General features: G+C 38.2%; 1 long non-coding RNA gene across 1 annotated transcript in view; it reads left to right on the forward strand.

The window, feature by feature from the left end:
* The window catches only part of LOC142360890 (uncharacterized), a 24,114-nt gene extending 5,673 nt beyond the window's left edge, over positions 1–18,441 (forward strand). Inside the window, exons 2-6 of the long non-coding RNA XR_012763523.1 lie at positions 7,516–7,717; positions 9,212–9,410; positions 11,368–11,626; positions 16,889–16,970; positions 17,396–18,441. This is a non-coding gene — a long non-coding RNA (uncharacterized LOC142360890). The remainder of the gene's footprint in view (positions 1–7,515; positions 7,718–9,211; positions 9,411–11,367; positions 11,627–16,888; positions 16,971–17,395) is intronic.
* The last annotated feature ends 469 nt before the right edge of the window (positions 18,442–18,910 follow it).

The following is an 18,910-nucleotide window of genomic DNA, read 5'->3' on the forward strand; positions in this document are numbered from 1 at the left end:
ATGAATTGATGTTGAGCAATAGTGTTGCTGAAATAAATATATTTGCTCCCGCCTCTACCACAAGCACTAAACCAGGCCTTTGTATGGCTGAATGCTGAAATAAATCTTAAAAAAAAATATATATATATATTAGAACACCAAAAAGTACCCCAGGTGGTTATCTTTCAACTGGATCTGCTTTCCAGTTTGGTTTACTGTAGTGATGTAACACCTGACATAATGCAGAGAGTGGTGTGAGTACTTGAACAAGTGACTGGAAGTAGCAAAGGAGAAATAGCAAGCACGTTTCACATGCTGCTTCAAAAGCTGGTTGTTAGGCTTTTCCCTGAGATGTATTTCTGTAATTAAAAGGAAGTTTGCTAATTTTTATTCTACTTTTTATAGCTTTTTTCAATGATAATGCAAAAAATAAACCCACTATTTTTTCCTAGTTTGTAACAATCAGGTTATTTTCAAGAAAAACAGGGTGAAATGAATGGCTTGCTGCTGGAGCAAGGAAGAACTTTTGTTCCTGTATCTTCCTTCTCTGTTCCCTTCTCATACGTCAGGTCCTTGCTCTGTCATCCATGGCTCCTGGCCACACAGTCCTGTGCATTCCCTTGCCGTCTCTCTGGCACCCATCAGACAATTCTGTGAGTCAGTTCAGTTTGTTAACCTAGCAGAGAAGAGAGTCTTCTTTTTCCTGGCAGGCTGACATGTTGAAAGGGACTTTTAAGGAAAGTGGGCTTAGGGTTGGGAGTTTGCTTAAAAATCTTGTGTGGACACTCTGTCCGTGTGTTTTATGCTCTTGATATATGTCATGATGTAACCTTTGTAATGCAATAATAACGTTGTTTTATCCTCTATTTAAATAATGGACTACAGGTTTTTTGATCTGTGTGTTTGGGGCTTTTCTGCCTTGTTTTCTTTAATATTTGGGATAAAATACTTTCACAACCCACGACAGATTCCTAATAAAGTCTTAGTCAACAATCAATAATATTTGTGATCTTCTTTTTTGTTTTTAAAAATGCTGTAGAATGCATTTCTTTTGGATAGGCACTGTCCATCCGTCCTGTCTAGGATTTGGGGAATAATGTTTAATTCTCTGCTGTGCTACACACTGCCATGTGACCTTGAGGCTGTGTCTCGAGTTTATACAGCTTGCATCTGTACTAGTATGACTTTACTGGCCTTAGTTGCTGTAGTATGTGCCCATGCTTGCCTTGGGCACCTTACAGGCAATCAGAGTATGACAGTCAGAGCTGTAGTTCAATAGGTGTGAACAGAACTGACTAGTTACCTGCAAAGATCATTGATTCCAACTGCCTGACCACTTCAGGGCTAGCCAAGTTAAAGCATGTTGTTAAGGGCACTGTCCAAGGGCCTCTTCAACACTGACAGGCTTGGGGCATCGACCACTTGTCTAGGAAGCCTGTTCCAGGGTCTGAGCACCCCCTTGGTAAACAAATGTTTCCTCATGTCGGGTCTGAACCTCCCCTGAGGGATGCAGCTTTGAGCCATTCCCACACGTCCTGGCGCTGGATCCCAGGGCGAAGAGATCAGCAGCTCCCTGTCCACATCCCCTCCTCAGGGAGCTGCAGAGGGCAGTGAGGTCGCCCCTCACCCTCCTTCTCCCCAAACTAGACAAACTCAGTGTCCTCAGTTGCTGTTCCAATTATAACATGAAATTACTTCATATTTATAGGGATGCCTATCAAGCAAAATCACCAGCATGATGTGTATTAAGGAGTGTCAGTCAGTGTTGTGGCTTGTTAATTTACTGCAGCAGAAATGTAAATAATATAAACTGAAGAAAGCAAGCAACAAACTCCCTTAGTTTAATTATTTCGAGTACTTGCTACCACTTTTAAATAAAATGAGATTGTTCAAAAGAATCAATCAATGGATGACCTTGAAGTTGCAGGGGTGTACACTTTCAAGGTTAGATTGTAAGCATGTTCAGCTTTGGCATAAATCCTATTCATTTTTGGGGGAGATTACCTGGCTTCTGTAAAACATCAGACTCCATTAATTCTATCAGTTTGGACTGTATTTTGGAAATACAAAATCAGTTCAGAATAAAGTTGTTTTGAAGTAGAGGTCAAGGTAAAACTTAGGGAATACAAAACAAGACTATTCTGCACTTAAGCTTTTATATTACTGTCCTATGAGGATATGAATTGATTAAATTCACAGGTATGCATACACCTCATTTACAGATCAACACACAATCAACACACTCAATTATAGATCAATACACAAATGTTTTGATAAGATAGCTTATTTCCTTTTTGTTTGCATTTGTTCCTTTTGAAATGTCTTGATAATAGTCTTATCTTGTGCTCATGGTAACACATGGGAAGAAAACCAGATTGTTTCCTTTGGGAAGCTGTGCTGTTTTATCTTTTCTGTGGAGGTACAAAACAAATCATTATATTATTCCTTTGTGAACTTTGATCTGCCATCCCTATTGTAGTTTATTGCTTTGTCATTGATATCAAAGGCCATGGAAAGTGAAGATAGCTACTTCTGTTAGTAGTTACTAATGCCACTAACTGACTAAACACTATGGCAAGATGCATATTTTAAAATAGATCTTAACTGTAAGGCCTTCCTATGTTTTCTGTGACTTTCTTAGGGTTATTTCTGTACCATTTTTTTGCATGTAAAGGCTATTTGTTCAATTTTTCCCTCCTACCAAATTTCAAGAGTTTCATGGCAGTTTCCATGGTTACCTTTGTATGAATAAAATCACATTGTTTCAGGTGTAAAACCGTTTGAAGAACAGTCATGCTCACATGAAGCATTCAGAAGCTTTCCAATGTTGATACATGAAGTCCCAATGCTGCTGACATTAGTCACCACTTTTGGTCACCAATTGTACTGCCAAAAATTCTCATTGTACACCACCAGCCTAAATTTCCCACATGCCTAATTGTTGCCAAAGTTCTATATTTGCCACACCTCCCCTTTATATTAGTAGGTAATCTAAAAGTATCATTAATATAAAGTCAGCAAGTTTGTTCCTGTTGATTCCTTCATAGCTCTAACGTGCTATTAATGGGAGATGAATTTCAGCAACTGATGTATTATAGTGGATTTTTTTGATGTATTATAATTGATTTTTTTTTCCTGACATCTGAGTTTAAAAAACCCAAAATGCGCTTTCCTCTGCAGAGTGGTTTGATTTAGAAGATTTGTCAAGATTTTGTGTACAGTTGCTGTGTTAGTATGGATTTCATGTCCTACAATGCTATCTTGAGTGTACTTTTTTCCGTTAACATTTCTTACCTACCGCAGTATTGACACATCACATTGGATTGATAAACTCTCTTTTATTTCAATAAACTTAAAGATTTTGTGGTGTTGCTCTAACTTCCTGACTTTAAACACTTGTGAAAATCCTAACGTAATGAGTTCCGTTGTGGAAACTTTAGATGATCGACCAGTGAGTGACAGTGAATGAAATGCATTGTTGTTGCATTTCACTACAGAACATGCATTTAAATTAAGTCTTCCTCCGCAACACAACAAAATAGATGAAATTAAAAGGTACAAATGCATTAACTGAAACAGTGATATTGAAATGTGGTCACGGAAGTTAGAGCTTCATTCAAAAGTGAATAGTACAGTTAGGCGAGTTCAGAAAAATTCACAGTGAAGTCTGGAAACACTTAGAAAATCTACAAGACTTCACTCACCAATCAAATTTTTCTTAGATATTTTGGAAAGATAATTACAGGTAACTATAGTACCTCTTGGTGCGGTAGACTGGTTTACATATAGCTTCATGCTTCAGTGGCTAGAATGTTTCTGGTATATCATGTCTCATTTAAAAATAGCTGCCTTGTAGTGCGCTCAGCAGCATAGAGACGACCTCAGATATATCTAACAAGTCTTGTCAGTTTCTTGTGCATTAATTTACTTTTGATGGTGCCTTTTCTGTTGGCATCATGTCTCCAGGTAGTCTCTTGATATGTATTTATCATTTGTGAACTCAAGAGAACATTCATTTTCAACACCAGCATCCTGTGTTCCTGCTAGCTTGTTTCTAAATCTGAAGTGGGTTTGTAGGCATTTTGAGAATTGAGTATCACTGGTTAGCACAGGGAAGAAAGGATTTCTGATCTATTCAGAATGGCTTCGCTGTTTTGAAATACCTGATTTAAGTGTAGTTTGGTTGCATTTAAATTTTGTTTATGTTGGTTCTTTGTATTTATGTAACTGTGTTGTGCCTTTAAGCACCCTCTTACAATACAACACAATTTTATACTATGTTTTGAATGTCAGCTTTGATACTATCATTTTGTTATATCAGGACACAGGACTAGCTTACAGCAATTACAATTATAGTAATTTTAGTATATTGTCTTTGTATATTTCTGTGAAATTTATTTTTATAACTTTATCTTTTTTTATATGTATGCTCACATAAACACAGGCATAATGCAATTGTTAACTTGCCCAGTGTTTTTCAGTTTCAGCAGTGCTTCACTGTCTCCTTCTTACCTAGAACACTGTTGCAGCTTTCAGAGCTGTTCTCAGGTGGACTATCTTGTAATAGCCAATAGTAGGTCTACATTAGTAGACTTATTTTAGCCATCTGATTTTAATCATGGAGATGGTTAACTCGTCAGGTTTTTAGTCTTACATTTTTAAATATCTGTCACAATTAATTACTTGGAACCACAAAGTCTTTATTTTATTTACTTGCTACCAGTCCTGCAACTGTCTGAAATACTTTCATCAGCCTCCATTCTTTAAAGCTATGGGGAGCATATAGAAAGTTTAGCAGTGAAAGCCTTCCAACAAAGAAGTGCTGTTGTCTAGTTTCTATTCAGCTGAAATTACTCTTCAGCATGTGTTGTACGTAGAACTCACTCACGTGGAAAATCCATAGAAACCCTAATACCTCTGTTCTCCTTGCTCCTCTTAGGATCTTGCTCTTCTGGACAGACAGTTAGGAAATCGTGGAACAAGAAAAAAACTATTTAAGACCACTGTCATTTAGTGTTCATGTACTTAAATTCCTCACCATGTTCAAACTTAGGTGGCTAAAGTGGTCCTATAAACTTACATTTAGGGCTTTCACCTTCAGTTATAACTGCTTTTTCACCTGCTCATGTGATTCTATAGAAATCTGAGGTGAGTTAATGGAGTACATTATTTTGAATAAGTGTATTATGTGTAAACTTACATTACTCTGCTTATTCCCACCATTTCTAGATAATTTCTAGATAACAAGGAATTTGGTCTTTACAAATGTATAGCAAAGAACAAACTGTGCTTGGCTTGCTGCTGGAAAGGGAACTTACCAAGCTTGAAGAGTTAGCTGACATCAAGCTCAGCAGACAAATGCACAGTCCTGTACCTTGGGTAGAATAGCCTCCTGCAGCAGGTAGAGTATCTGACTGGTTAGGTGCCAGCTCTGCAGAAAATTTGGGCTCTTGCTGTATAATGAGCGGAACATGAGTTCAGTACATGTTGGGCTTCATTACCAAGAGCAAACTGAGAGAAGCAATTATTCGTCTCTACTCAATGATTATGAGGCAGCATCTGGAAGGCTGTGTTCCATTTTGGGGTTCCCCAGTGAAAGAGAGGTCATAAAACTGGAGAGAGTCCAGAGGAGGGCCTCTGAGATGGTATGGCGCTGGAACATATAACAAACAAGGAACAGGCTGAGCAATCTGGTTTTGTTTACCCTGGAGAAGAGTTGGGGGAAGGGGAGCAGGAGCAGAATCTTAATTGCTGTCTTAATCCTCCACCCAGGGAGGATTTTCACAAAATGACTGAACACTGTGCAGCTTTGTGTGATGTTGAAGTTAGAGCTCATTTGAGCAGAAGGTTGGGCAATGGAGGACATGCAGAGGTCCCTTACAACCTGAGTTATTTTATGATTCTAATTAAGATACAAGCTAGTTATATACAACTTTGTATTTTAAATCTGATTTTTCCTTTCAAAATGGTGTTGGAAAATTTTCTAATACATTATTGCCTTTCATTTCAACCCTATTCTGAAGTTGTAATGCAGATTATTGGAGTCACATGCAGAACTGTGGTGAAAAATGCCACAGACAGTAAGCAGGAGAGAACAGTTATTGACCTCTCCATTTTATAAAATGGAAGTTGGAACACAGAGTAGGTGAACAGACCAACAATACTCAAAGAAATTTCTGACAGACCTCTAAGTAACACTAAATTGTTCCTGCCCATAACTGCAAGAATATCCTACTACAGTCCAATGGACAATGCTTACACTGTCCTGCGACATGCCCTTTGCTAGAAGCTTGAAAAAATCATGTGAAGTAACCAAAACCAGAAAGGCTCTGCAGCAAACGTGCTGATATTTTACTATTTTCTTCTAAACTTTTATTAGAATCTGAAGGCCATAATGCAAACTTACGCCTAGTCTTGCGTATCGGAGAGGAAACTGCTTTTGCTGATTTCCCTTTGAATTTTTGTTTTGATACAAATTGGATTTGGACCCAGCAGAAGTATTAGGAAGTACAGGAATTTGCTGATATTTCAGGTTCTGAGGACACCATCGTTTTCTCATTGCTGCTGCCTGCCTTTCCCCCACTTTGGTTACAGCAGGATTCTTCTGTGCTTGAAGAGAGCAGTGTTGTGGCTGCATTCTAGTGAGACACCCTTGCAGGGAAAAGGGGAATGAGCTCTAGAAATGCGATCATCAGCTTGCCAGCAAAAGTTTTATTGATCTGATGGAGATCAGCAGTCTTTGCTGTTAATTCTACCCTGTGTAATGTGTTCCTTGCATTCGGGAAGGCAAAATGTAGCTTAGATGTATACATTTTGTGAAATTTTCATGAAAAAACCCAAAAGCTTGGTAAATAAAGTTGTAGGTAAGGGGAAGATAGTATTGTTTCTCTGGCTTTTGCAGGACTCGGATTCATGCAGATCTTAAACTTCTGCATCTGGGTTAACATGTGAGTTAAGTTTGTGACTTGTATAATTTTACTTTCATGTGGTGAAGGCAGCTGCTGACTATACATTTGTTTGAGACACAATTTTAAGAAAGACATGGATGTTCAGTACTTGTGGTCAATTTATTTTTATGTTTTTAAATTTTCAAATGTCATTTCCTTGATATCTGCAAAATCGATGGCATAAATATTAAAGAACAAAAAATCTAAGACTGAACCCACCTCTCAAGTATGGAAACAACATGGTAATAAAGAAGTAAGCTTGTATTGCCTTTAGCTGTTTCATACCCATAGCTGTTTTGGTACCAGAGATTTCATGAAAAAAACTTGCACCTGTATAGGTATAGGCTTATAGAAATACCTTTCTTTTGGTTATAGATGAAATGATCTTAAATGTCTGAACTTTTTTCTGGGATGTTCACCTTTTTTCTGTTGTTAGCCTGATACTTGCTCAAATTGGGAGCATTTCAGGTTACAACTGAGGTAGATTGTGCTATTGCTGGAATAATCTTGCCTTGCATTAATGGTTTGGTCTTGTCTACACCTTCATTATCTCTTTCCTTAATGCTTTGTTTTTATTTTTGATATGTAGTCATAGAATTTCTTCCCACTGCTAATGGTGGCTACAGCGGTATTTACGAAGCTGGACTCTGCTGAGCTGATGACATCTCTCTTATGGCTTTTGCAAGTTTAGCTTGTAACTTAAGGCACAATTGAACTGAGCAGCCTGACACTACCTACTTTGCCAATACTGAAAACCAAGACAAGTACTTCTTTCAAATACTTCTTTCCAGGTGAACCTTTCTTTTACTTGTCAAATATGTATGGTATTTTTTGGTATGTATCAAATTGTTTCTACCACTAGCTCTTTCTTTAACATTTTAGAGAGTAGGACTGATATTTGCATTGTTAATAAATGAAGTAGAATTGCATGAGAAAGTAGACTAGTGCAGGAAGTGCTTCACAGTCGGCATAGCAGGGCCTTCTTACATACCGGCTTTACCAGCTACCTGGTAAGTTCAGGATGATCGGGTCCTGAATTTTTAGCAATTCTCATGATTTTTTCCTGATACTTGGAGTCCTCATATCTCTGTAAGGAGAGAGTTTGAGGTTTCATTGTAAGAGGTGACAGACTTCCATGAATACTGTGCTTTTTTGGGCAGAGATAAGAGTAAGTTTGTGTACTGGTCTTGGAGAGTTACTTTTCAGAGAACTTTGAGAGAGGAGGTTGAAAGAGCTCTTAAAGGTTGTTATTAGTCCATAATACATATCAAAAATGACAGCAAAAAGATCTGTGGCCTTGAAAAAGCTTTCTTACATAATTTATTTCCTAGCATTTTGTATCACTTCATCAGCAAAAGGATTTACAGCCTAGCCTACTGAACACGTGTCCTGATAGTTCCAGTATCTAAGATGGAATATTGCAAAAGTGCTGGCATCTTCAGAATTTGGAAAAAAAAAAAGGGGGCAAAAATGAGAGAAGAATCATTAGCAACCATTTCAACAAGCATGTTGCTGAATACAATTTGTTAGATATACCTAGATACCTGAACACTAAGGTCAGCTAATGCTAGGAACAGATGAACTCTCATAACACTTCCTATGCAAGTGTAAGTACTAGGAGCTTGACTCCTTAAAGAATGCAGGTGTTTAACTTCAAGCAAGTAGAATGATATATGAAATACTTTATAAGAATTAGCTCTTGGTGCTTTACAAAAAACCCCCCAACAAACAGCATGAGATATTTGCATTATGTTTAATCACCTACATTTGGAACTTGTTTGGAATTTTGCATTAAATCCCTATGCCTAGAGTATGAAATTTCAGTGTAGTGGAAATTGCTGAAGATTATATTAGTGTTTTGCAGGCAACCAGGAGTTCAGTGTACTCTATGCTCTGAATCAACAGAAAGCAATTTTAACCGCAGCAGTGCTAATGCTACATGCTATAAGAAAGTTAAGGAGCACACTGTGTCAGCAAACTATGGAAAAAAGCAGAAATACAGTGTAGCAGAAAATTAGAAAATTATCAATCTTTTGTCAACTAGTTTTCTTTTAATTGCAAACAATCAGTAAGTGTGGAGTACCTGGTCAGTGGCTTAACAGTGAAAATTGTATTTCAGTTCTGTTCAAAAAATACCACCTTTTATTTTGTCATGCTTAGAAAATTAGGATTGTTTAGGTGATCCATTAGCACTCTTTTCTCTTGCATATTCTAGTGTATATCAGTATGTTAAATTATCTGTAGTTACTTGACAGAAACCTAAATTTCTTTTTTTTTTTCTACAGTATAAATGTTTGTCTAATGTTTCGCTAGCTAAACATCTCAACAGTAAACAAGGACCTAAAAAAAAAAAAAGTGGCAAAGTTACATTTTCAGAAAATAAAACGAGGGATTTGTCTAAAAAAGACCCAAATCTATAACTTCAAGATGAAGCTGAAGCGCATGATAAAATTCCTGTCCAGGCTAACTTTGCAACCTATCCAGGTATCAATTTTAGCACTTTAGTTCTTTTGCTTGCTTTGTTCAAAGTGTTGATTACCATGGTGCAAATTATTACTACATCTTCTATATATGTACATGTCTATGGCTGTTTGTGGTTGTTTTCTACTTTGTTTATTATTCTGTGACCATCAGTATCTCTGAAAGATATCTAATCTCTGTAAGGAAATGAAAATAAAATTCAGTCTTCAAGAGGAAGGAGTTTTTGAGCTCTGTAATTGGTGCCTTCACTGAAGAAAAGACTGCAGTCTTTAGTCATTATGTGTACCTGTTGTCGCTGGCTCTGAGGTGCCTGCAGACGGGCTACAAAGCGCCTCTTGCTTAGCAAGTAGCGTGCATGAGCGTACTTCAGGAGCATAGGGAGGTAACGGCTTAGGTAAACATTAGGTAATCTGGCTAATAACTGAGGATAGCATTGCAGAGGAAGAGGTGTACATGGGCTGCACGAAAGAGGATCTTGAGCTAATACTGAGTTTTGGATGCATAAATAAAAAGGACGTATAATAAGTCGATAGGTATAATGTGTCGTACAGACTGCTAGATATTGATTTGCAGTTCTGGTAAGATTGCTAAATCTCTTCTACCCCACAATCCTCAGATGCATAATGGACACACATCTTGTGGTAGAGAGGACATGGAACCGATGCACAAGCCCCCGTGCTTCCTTCCTCCTGTTGTGATAGGAGAAATGGATGTGACCTTTGAGCGTCAGCTCAATGTCATACAGTAGAAATTTGTTAGTTCACATGCTCCCTGCTCTTCTCTAGCAACAACATACGGTGTAGGCTTCAGGAGAAAAATCCTTGTCTATGTAGCAGAAAGGTTCTTTTCCTCCAGATGTAGTCAGTGAATGTGCACAGAAGTGAACCTGCGTTGCCAGAGTGAGGTGAAATTTGCTTGTGTCCTGGACTTTTCACTGGTGTTTGTCATCAGTAAGTTTAACCTGAGATTTTGGGGTTTCTTTTGATTCTTGGTGATGACTTTTTTGTTCAGTTGCAGGCAGTTTCTGGGAGGGAGTTGGGGCTCGGGGTGGCAGCTGGGTCTCTGGGTGGCAGCTGGGTCTCTGGGTGGGAGTTGGGGCTCTGGGCGGGAGCTGGGGCTCCAGGCCGCGGCCGGCCTCCTCCGTGCCTTGTGCGCCACCTAGCGATGGTAACCTCCGAAGAGCGCTCCTACACAGGCCCCTGAGACGCAGTGCTTGCTTGGTTCCAAAATGGCAGCTCACACCCCAGTGACTTTGTCTAGTAACAAAATATGTCTTAATTCATACCTTTCTGTTTAACTACCGGTTGTGTTTAGCAACAGCATAAAGAGTCCTTACTTTAACAGATGACATCAATAATCGTTAGTGGCAATCTAGTTTAAATTTAACCTTCCCTGATATAGAGAATCGGGAAGGACAGTACTTTCAAAAGCCTTAAATACTGTTTGCATGAAACTATGTGAAAAGAACTCACTAAGACTTCGCAGTGAAGATGTTTTACACAGTTTAACCTAAGTCTTGATATTCTTTCTCCCCCTTGCTAAGCATTATGCATACAATCAGGTTTAATTATTGTCTTTTCACTTCAGTAAATTTAAATTTATGACTCGGTTCTATTTACTGCAGGCAATGTATATTACACATTATTCCAGTAGTTCATACACGCCTTATTTTTCCTTAAGCAAATATCCTTTTACAGTTAGTAACTTGTATACAAGGTGATGGAACTCTTTGCGTTTGTGAGGAATATATAAAGTACTCCAAAGCAAGTAAAAATTCTACTGAAAAATCTTAAGCTTTTTCAAAATAAAAAAATAGATACCTGAAATGAATCATCCTCCAGACCTAGTTTCAAAAACTAGGAGGGTTTTTGTAGTAAAAAAATCAATAAAGATTTTATTCTTGAAAGTAATTTCAAAATGAGGATATTCTGTTGACATTACTGTGTATTTTTTTTTTCAGACTTACTACAAATAGAGGAATTATCCACTTCTTCAGAGGAGCACATGCAAGCTCAGGAGTGTTCCAACACTCTCTCAGCATCTGAATGGCCCAGTAATAGAAAACTGTACAATGAGACAAACTAACCTGCTGAGAAACAAAAACTTCATAGCTTTGCTAAAAAATGATGAACAACCTAATGCTGGACTATTGATGCCTAAGCAAAAATTATTTGTAATCTCTCTGGAAACTGTACATGAAGAACAAAATTGGCAGACAGGTAAGCACAAGAAATGAGAGCTGATTATTGTGGATTATATATCTCAAATGTTAAAATGGACCTTTAATGACAATTACATTTGATTAGGTTGCTTTTCAGAAACTAATATAGTTCTGTCACACAGTAATTTTTTTGCTTGCAATAACAAGAATGCAGAGAACCCTGTTCTCTGCAATGCCAGGCTTAGGACTTTCTAATGTTTTCATTCATTCAGTAAGCAGTGAGAAGACCATGGTGGTGGTATGCTAGTTCTGTATGTGAGGATCCAGCATCTTGTCCTGTTCATTGGAATAGATTTTGCCAGAAGGATCTCTGGCTTCTGTGGAACAGTACAGTAGCAATTTGTTTTACACATATTTGCATTGTCATTATTTGTAATCCCAATTTGTCTTTTAGTGAAATCAGAGATGGAATTGTGTTAATTCTTTGTTTCATCTTTGGGTTGGGCGTTGCCTATAATAATGTTAACAGGAACTTCATTACAGGAAAAGTTAAACTTGTGGAAGAGGTAGAGAAGCTGTGCAAAAAGTTTTTGCTTAAGGCTCTGTTTTAGTCCAAGGCACTACAGTTTTGTAAAAACTATATAAAACTAAAGAGTGGAAGTTTGTAAAGGAAATTTTTTGAGAGCTTTAATAAAAGTAAATGCATCCAGGCTTTCCTATAGTAAAACCCTTTGACTTAAGAATGACCAGCAAAGTGGTGCTTGGGGTTTCCCAAACAAGCCAGAGCTTGTTGAACTCCGCTTAATGCCAGAGCTAAACATAGGCATTTTCATCTTGAAGAATGTAAAGGTTTTTTCAGAAAAAAAGTTAGAACTATGGAATAAACTGTTGAGTACTTGTTTTATGCCTTATTAATGCGTATACAATGTAAAAGATTTTTGGCTAAACTACCTCAATGTATCAATTTTTATTGCATATCACACTTCACAATTAAGAGATGACTCCAGTTTAAAAAAACACCACCTAGAATCAAAAGTTTTCCATTTCTTTTCCTCCAGTTACTTTCAGGAAATTCATAAGGCAAAAGCTCTGGCAATCAATAAACATGTACGTGAAGCAACACCTATGAAACATCTTCTGGACATAGTGGATAAATACTGGAGTGGTAGTAAATCATTTCACTGCGATAAGAAAATTCTTTGAAGATTTTAAATATGAATAGTGTATTCTGTTGATATTTTGAGGGATTTTGATTGAAACAGACTTTAAGTCTTCCTGTCCCAGTGGATGTTGTGTATTCTGTAATTCTATAAGCTAGTACAGCGCAAGTTAAATTTTGAATAGCTTGTGGTATGTAAACTTCTTTTCTCTGTGGTATGAAAATCAGCATTCTAATATAAGGACAGAATTAGTTATGTAAAGAATATTTGCATAATTGCATAATAAAATTTACGTAAAGTTTAAAAAAAACCAATGACTAACCCACAACCTTAATTAAATCCACAGGAAGTGAACTCTGAAAGTGAATCTGCAGTGTTGCCTTGATGATTTTGGAGCAGGCAAAATGACAGAGTTTTGTTAAGCGGGCTAGTTCTAATTTTTAGCTTAAAGCCTTACTGTAGTCCAGCAAAACCATTGGCAGCAGTGTGAGGGGGTATGAGGCTTGTGCTTACAACTCCTGAGTAGCAAGTAACACTGCTTCACTGGTCGCAAGTGTGGCAGTGCCCCACCAGGTAGTGTAGGGCAAAGGCTCTGGACTGCCTTAGTTCCTGTAGCCTTTTTTATGTTCCTTTGCTGTATGCTAGCTAGCACAGCTAGGACAACTTGGAAAAGAATTTATGTGGATTTGGAGGTAAACCTGTTTCGGATTATTCACGCTAGCCAACAAGTCTCTTCTGAAAAGTTATTGAAACAGCTTAACATTGTAGTGTCCCTTACATTGGGCTTGCAGCAAAGCTGTGTCTAAACCAAAGCATTTCACTCATTTTGGTTAGTCTGTTAGTCATTCAGATCGCATACTGCATTCACAAATCTTTGATGTTGTGTGGATCATATAATCACAGAATCATAGAACAGTTTGGGTCGGAAGGGACCTCAAAGATCCAACTCCACTGCCATGGGCAGGGATACTTTCCACTGGACCAGGTTGCTCAAAGCCCCATCCAACGTGGCCTTGAACACTTCCAGGGAGGGGGCAGCCATAACTGCTCTGGGCAACCTGTTCCAGACCCTCGCCAGCCTCACAGTAAAGGATTTCTTTCTTATATTTGGTCTAAAGATACCCTCTCTCAGTTTGAAGCCATTACCCCTTGTCCTATCACTACATGCCCTTGTAAAACGTCCCTCCCCATCTTTCCTCTAGGCCCCTGTCAGGTACTGAAAGGCCACAGTGGTGTCTCCCCGGAACCTTCTCTTCTTCAGGCTGAACAGCCCCAACTCTCTCAGCCTTTCCTCATACAAGAGGTGCTCCATCCCTCCGATCATTTTTGTGGCCCTCCTCTGGACCCGCTCTAACAGGTCCATGTCTATCCTGTGCTGAGGGCTCCAGAGCTGGACACAGGACTCCAGGTGGGGTCTCACCAGAGCGGAGCAGAGGGGCAGAATCACCTCCCTTGTCCTGCTGACTGTGCTGCTTTTGATGCAGCCCAGGATACAGTTGGCCTTCTGGGCTGTGAACACACATTGCTGGGTTGTGTTGAGCTTCTCATCAACCAACACCCCCAAGTCCTCCTCAGGGCTACTCTCAATCCATTCTCCGCCCAGCCCGTATTTGTGCTTGGGATTGCCCCAACTCACATGCAGGACATTGCACTTGACCTTGTCGAACTTAATCATTTGTCTCTGGACTGTGGTTTAAGAAAGAAGTTTGGAGACCTGAAAAAATGTTTTGCACAAGAGACTGTTATTTTTGAAATTTGCAGCTTTAGTACTTTCAAATGCAGATGTTTCAGATAAACCTGCTGTTACTAAATATACAAGAAATAGTTGCCTTTTTATCGAGGTAAGTTTAGATGACTAAATTCTACTACAACCCTGAGTCATGCAACCAATGTCACTGATATGACTTCCAGTGTCAATGGAAGTCACCAGCAGACTGCAGCTGAGGCAAAGTTTTGCATCATTGGGAAATGTTGAAAATTTGTCTTTAACTAGCCAACCTTGATTTTGTTTGTTTGTTTGTTTAAATTTACAGGCAAGGCAGGACCTGTTTTCTGGAATATAAAAAAATCCAAAAGCAGATCAGTTGAAAGATTCTGCAAAAACTCACTCAGAAATTAATTACTTGCTTTCATAGGTGAAAAAACCTTTACAAAGCCACTTGTCAGAGCAAAACCAACAGTATAGCCTGAAAATTAATGACCTGATGTGAGAATTGAGCAGTACTAACTGGAAGATTTAGCTTATAAAATTTGTTGTAGGGTGCAGTTGCATTCAGTTGGATGCATTTATAAAGCTTTAGGACTGTGTGTGCTTTTCACATCACTCATGAGGTTCAATTTTAGTACACCATGTACTTTTGCCATAATTTTCTCTCTGACAGTATCTAGAGCTATCTGGGAACATAGGCTCTGGATTTTCAGAGACTGGTTTGTCATCAGGTTTCAGAAGAGGAGATGATGACTCAAGGTTGCTTGTCTGACAACTCCATATTCATCAGCCTCATCAGAACCTTTTTTCAGCCTTCTTTCCACTGAGCATTTGCCTCTACTCTTTTTTTAAGATCAGAAAAGAAAAAGGTCGTTCCTGGAACTTCAGTTTCTCTGAATACATTCATTATGGCTTTCAGTTATCTGAGTAACATCACATTCACTGGCTTCTCCAGCCCTTACCTCCTAATCTTTGCTAATTATATAAAAACTTCTCATGTCTGCTTCAACCATGTGGGTTATGCTTGCTTACCATCTTGTTTCTGCTCTGCATTTCTCAGTAAGAACATGATGAGACTTCTGTTTTTCTAAATCTTTCTGTAATCTAATTATTCAACTTTGGCTATGCTGAATTTTACCTTCTGTATCAAGTATAATGTATTATTTTGCCTTAAGCAAGTTATCATGAGGTGTGAACTTGTAATTCTTATTTTGCTGACTTCTGGTTGGTGATCAAGCATAAAAAACATCTTTCTTTCCCCTTCCTATCTTTGTGGTCATTTCAAAACAGCAGTCAAAACAGCAGTCTATTGCATCTGTCTGGATTCGCTGGTCATCATTTATCATGATGCTGTTTAGGTACGTTTGTTTCAGCCATGTAAATTACAAAGGCTATGAACAAAAGTGCATTCACTTAAGTGTGTATAGTTTTTTTTTAAACAAAGAAATATCCCCGCAGTTTCTGTTGCAAGCTAATTGTAGTTCACGCTTTATGAAAATGGACACTTGCTGATAAGCCAAGGGTAAAAATAAAAGCAGGAGAAAATATCTTTATGATAACCCAAGACGAAATTGAATTTGTTGAGGTTAAATAGTTTGTGTTCTCTCTTTAGTCAAGGACTTCAATTAGAGTTTACATGTGGTATTTTGGAGTAGAGATAGGATGTGTTTTTTCTGTTGACTATTTTAACAGTGCTAGCATCTAAACACTGTGAGCTGACTGAGACATTAAAATATCAGGAGCAATAGTGTCATATTCTGCATTAAAAACCATGTCTCTGTCTTACCTTGTTCCTTAGTTTGTAAGCTGTAAAAGTAAGTCTTCTGGACTTCTGAAGCAGGCAGACTGGTGGTAGTCAATTCCATAAGTGAAAATATGAATATACTGACAAGAAGCTCTTCTTTGCTCAGTCAATATAAAAATAAATTTTTATTATTTTATAATTAATTTTTATATTTAATATAATCATTTGCATACAATAATACATAATGTATATGATATTATATTATTTATATTTGTTATTTCTAGAGTCTTAATTGTAAATGTAATATTTAAATATTATAAAATAAATACTATTTTGAATATATGTTTTTATAAAGTGAAAGTAGTTGGAAATACCACTTAATATTTAATTAATGAAAATACATGCAATTGTCTGTAACAGCTGCTGAAGCTCACTGGGTTTACATCACTGCTGCAAAACCTGGAACAAGGAAGCAGTGATCTTTAAATGTGTGTGTGTGTGTGTGTGCGCGTGCGTGTGTGCGTGCGTGCATGCGTGTGTGTGTTGTATAAAATCACTCATACAACTGCAGAGTAAGAACAAAATGATCACGTTTACTCACGTGGTGTATTTCTGTGATTCAGTGGTGATGCTGCACTCTGCTGAAAACATTAAGTTTTTTTTTTTCCTGATTTTGTTTTTAAATCTCCTCACATTACTTTGAAATAGCAGCTGGATCAATTTCTGGAAGAGAACACCAGTTTGAAGCCTTTTAAGTATGGAAGAAAACACAGAGATTTCCAGCTTAAAGGTGAGTTTTAAAGATACTTCTTCAGAACAACACGTTGTGGTAGGTATAATTCATACATGGTGGCCAGATTGTGATACTGTTATTCCCATTTGAAGTGTAGACAGCAGTCAAAAGGAGATAGTATTTAACTGTTGACTGTGACCTCTTATCCAAGTAAGCATATTTAAATAGGCTAGCTTTTACCTGATGCTTGCTTACTTAGTGAAGTTTTGTGTATAACTAATTTGGATTTGCTTAGTACCAGCGAGGGTAATAGAATGAGAAAACACAAATCTGTTGACTGTAGATTTAGGAATAAATTGTGTTCAAAGCTAAGCTGTGTATCCTACTGTGCTTTTTTAGCCTGGTGATCTAGGTAACTAAGTAAAACAAGCAATAAGTTTAGTTTACCTGACTACATGTACTCATTTCACTATTTTTTTCAGAAGTATCATTGGCTCACCAGTATGGGGAAAGCCTGGAATGTCTGCCAAAACAGTACATCTTGCCATGATGGTTTCATCCTTATCTATATTCCAGAGTCAAGCTAGGATCATAGAAAATCACATACCAATTGTTGAGGCATTATTCTGTAATCATAATGGCTCATACATCTCATCAGATGTTGGAAACAAGAGAGGAACTTGCTAATAAATGTGTAGCAGGGGAACTCTTGTGTGAACTCAAGGAGTCTGTTTAGTATCCAATCAATCTGCTTTCATTCTGCTTTTCATTCCTTCTCAGAAAAAAATCCGATTTCTCCTTTTCTTGTAGATATAAAAATAATTTGAACAAATGTTGTTATAAAGTAAATTAAAGGACTTGGAAGTATCACTTAATATTTAGCTAAACATTGTTTGCTAACTCAGATATAAACTTGTGACATGAAAGATGTCTTACGCAGTTGTGTACACTGCTCCTAATGTTATTGTAAACATCAGTGATGAGAATCATGCTTATTTTTTAATCTCTTCATTTTGGATATAGAAAAAATGTGAATTTGCTATCTTGTATCAGTGTTTACCAACAAAGGTAGTGTAATAAACCAAAGCATATAAGATTTGTTCTCAAACCGGTTGGAAGGTGAAGGAGGTCCCCCCCCCCTTTGCTCTTACCTTGGTATTTGCTGTATTGTTAATGTGCAACCCTTGCATAACCACTTCCTTAATCATTGTCGAAAGAATAAAGCGGGGATTTCTATGTACTGGGTCAACATGACCAAATAAGGAAAGGAACTGATCCACAACACGGAGGAAGACTACGGCCTTCATCCTCACGACCACCAGAGGGACCAGAGCGACCCCCTAGCAACAGCATGCGTAGCCGCAGAAGAAGACCAAGATGTGCTACGTGGAACCGGAACTACTGAACTATAAAAAGGGACTCTGGGGGAGGTGGGGTGCGGACCGTTGGCGGAGCAAGAGACTCCCCGGCCACCCAGCGCTGTTTTGCCTGCTTCATCGCTTGCTTAAATAAATTCTATTGCTAATAAATTCACAGTTGATTAATTAACAATTGGCTCCTCAATTTGCATTCGTCACGGGAGGCGAGCATCTATAACAGTAGTAAGTGTTGTTTCTGCTGGAAATAGGTTCTGGTAATGGTCAACAGGCCACCTGAAATATGGCTATGTGCTGCAACAGTATAGCTAATCAGTTGCTGTGTATGCCTGTCAATAACAGGAAATTTATGTCCGTATTGAGATGTGAATGATCCAGACCTATGCATTTATTTTGAAAACAGTGGTTAGAGGGGACAGTATGGTACTGCTCAGTAGAAATACATCCTGCAGTAGAGGAAACCTGTGCATGTGCATAAACCTTTCTCCCTCCTGCTGCTGTCCCCCATATTTTTATTTAGAAGTAGCAGCTGAGGACATTGTGGCTGCTGCTGCAGATGGAGGCTGGGTCCTGTGGCAGGGGCAGAGGCCAGGCAGAGCAGATGGACTGCCAAGCAACATG

The sequence above is a fragment of the Opisthocomus hoazin genome, chromosome 3, assembly GCF_030867145.1.
Source record: "Opisthocomus hoazin isolate bOpiHoa1 chromosome 3, bOpiHoa1.hap1, whole genome shotgun sequence".
NCBI classification, from domain to species: domain Eukaryota; kingdom Metazoa; phylum Chordata; class Aves; order Opisthocomiformes; family Opisthocomidae; genus Opisthocomus; species Opisthocomus hoazin.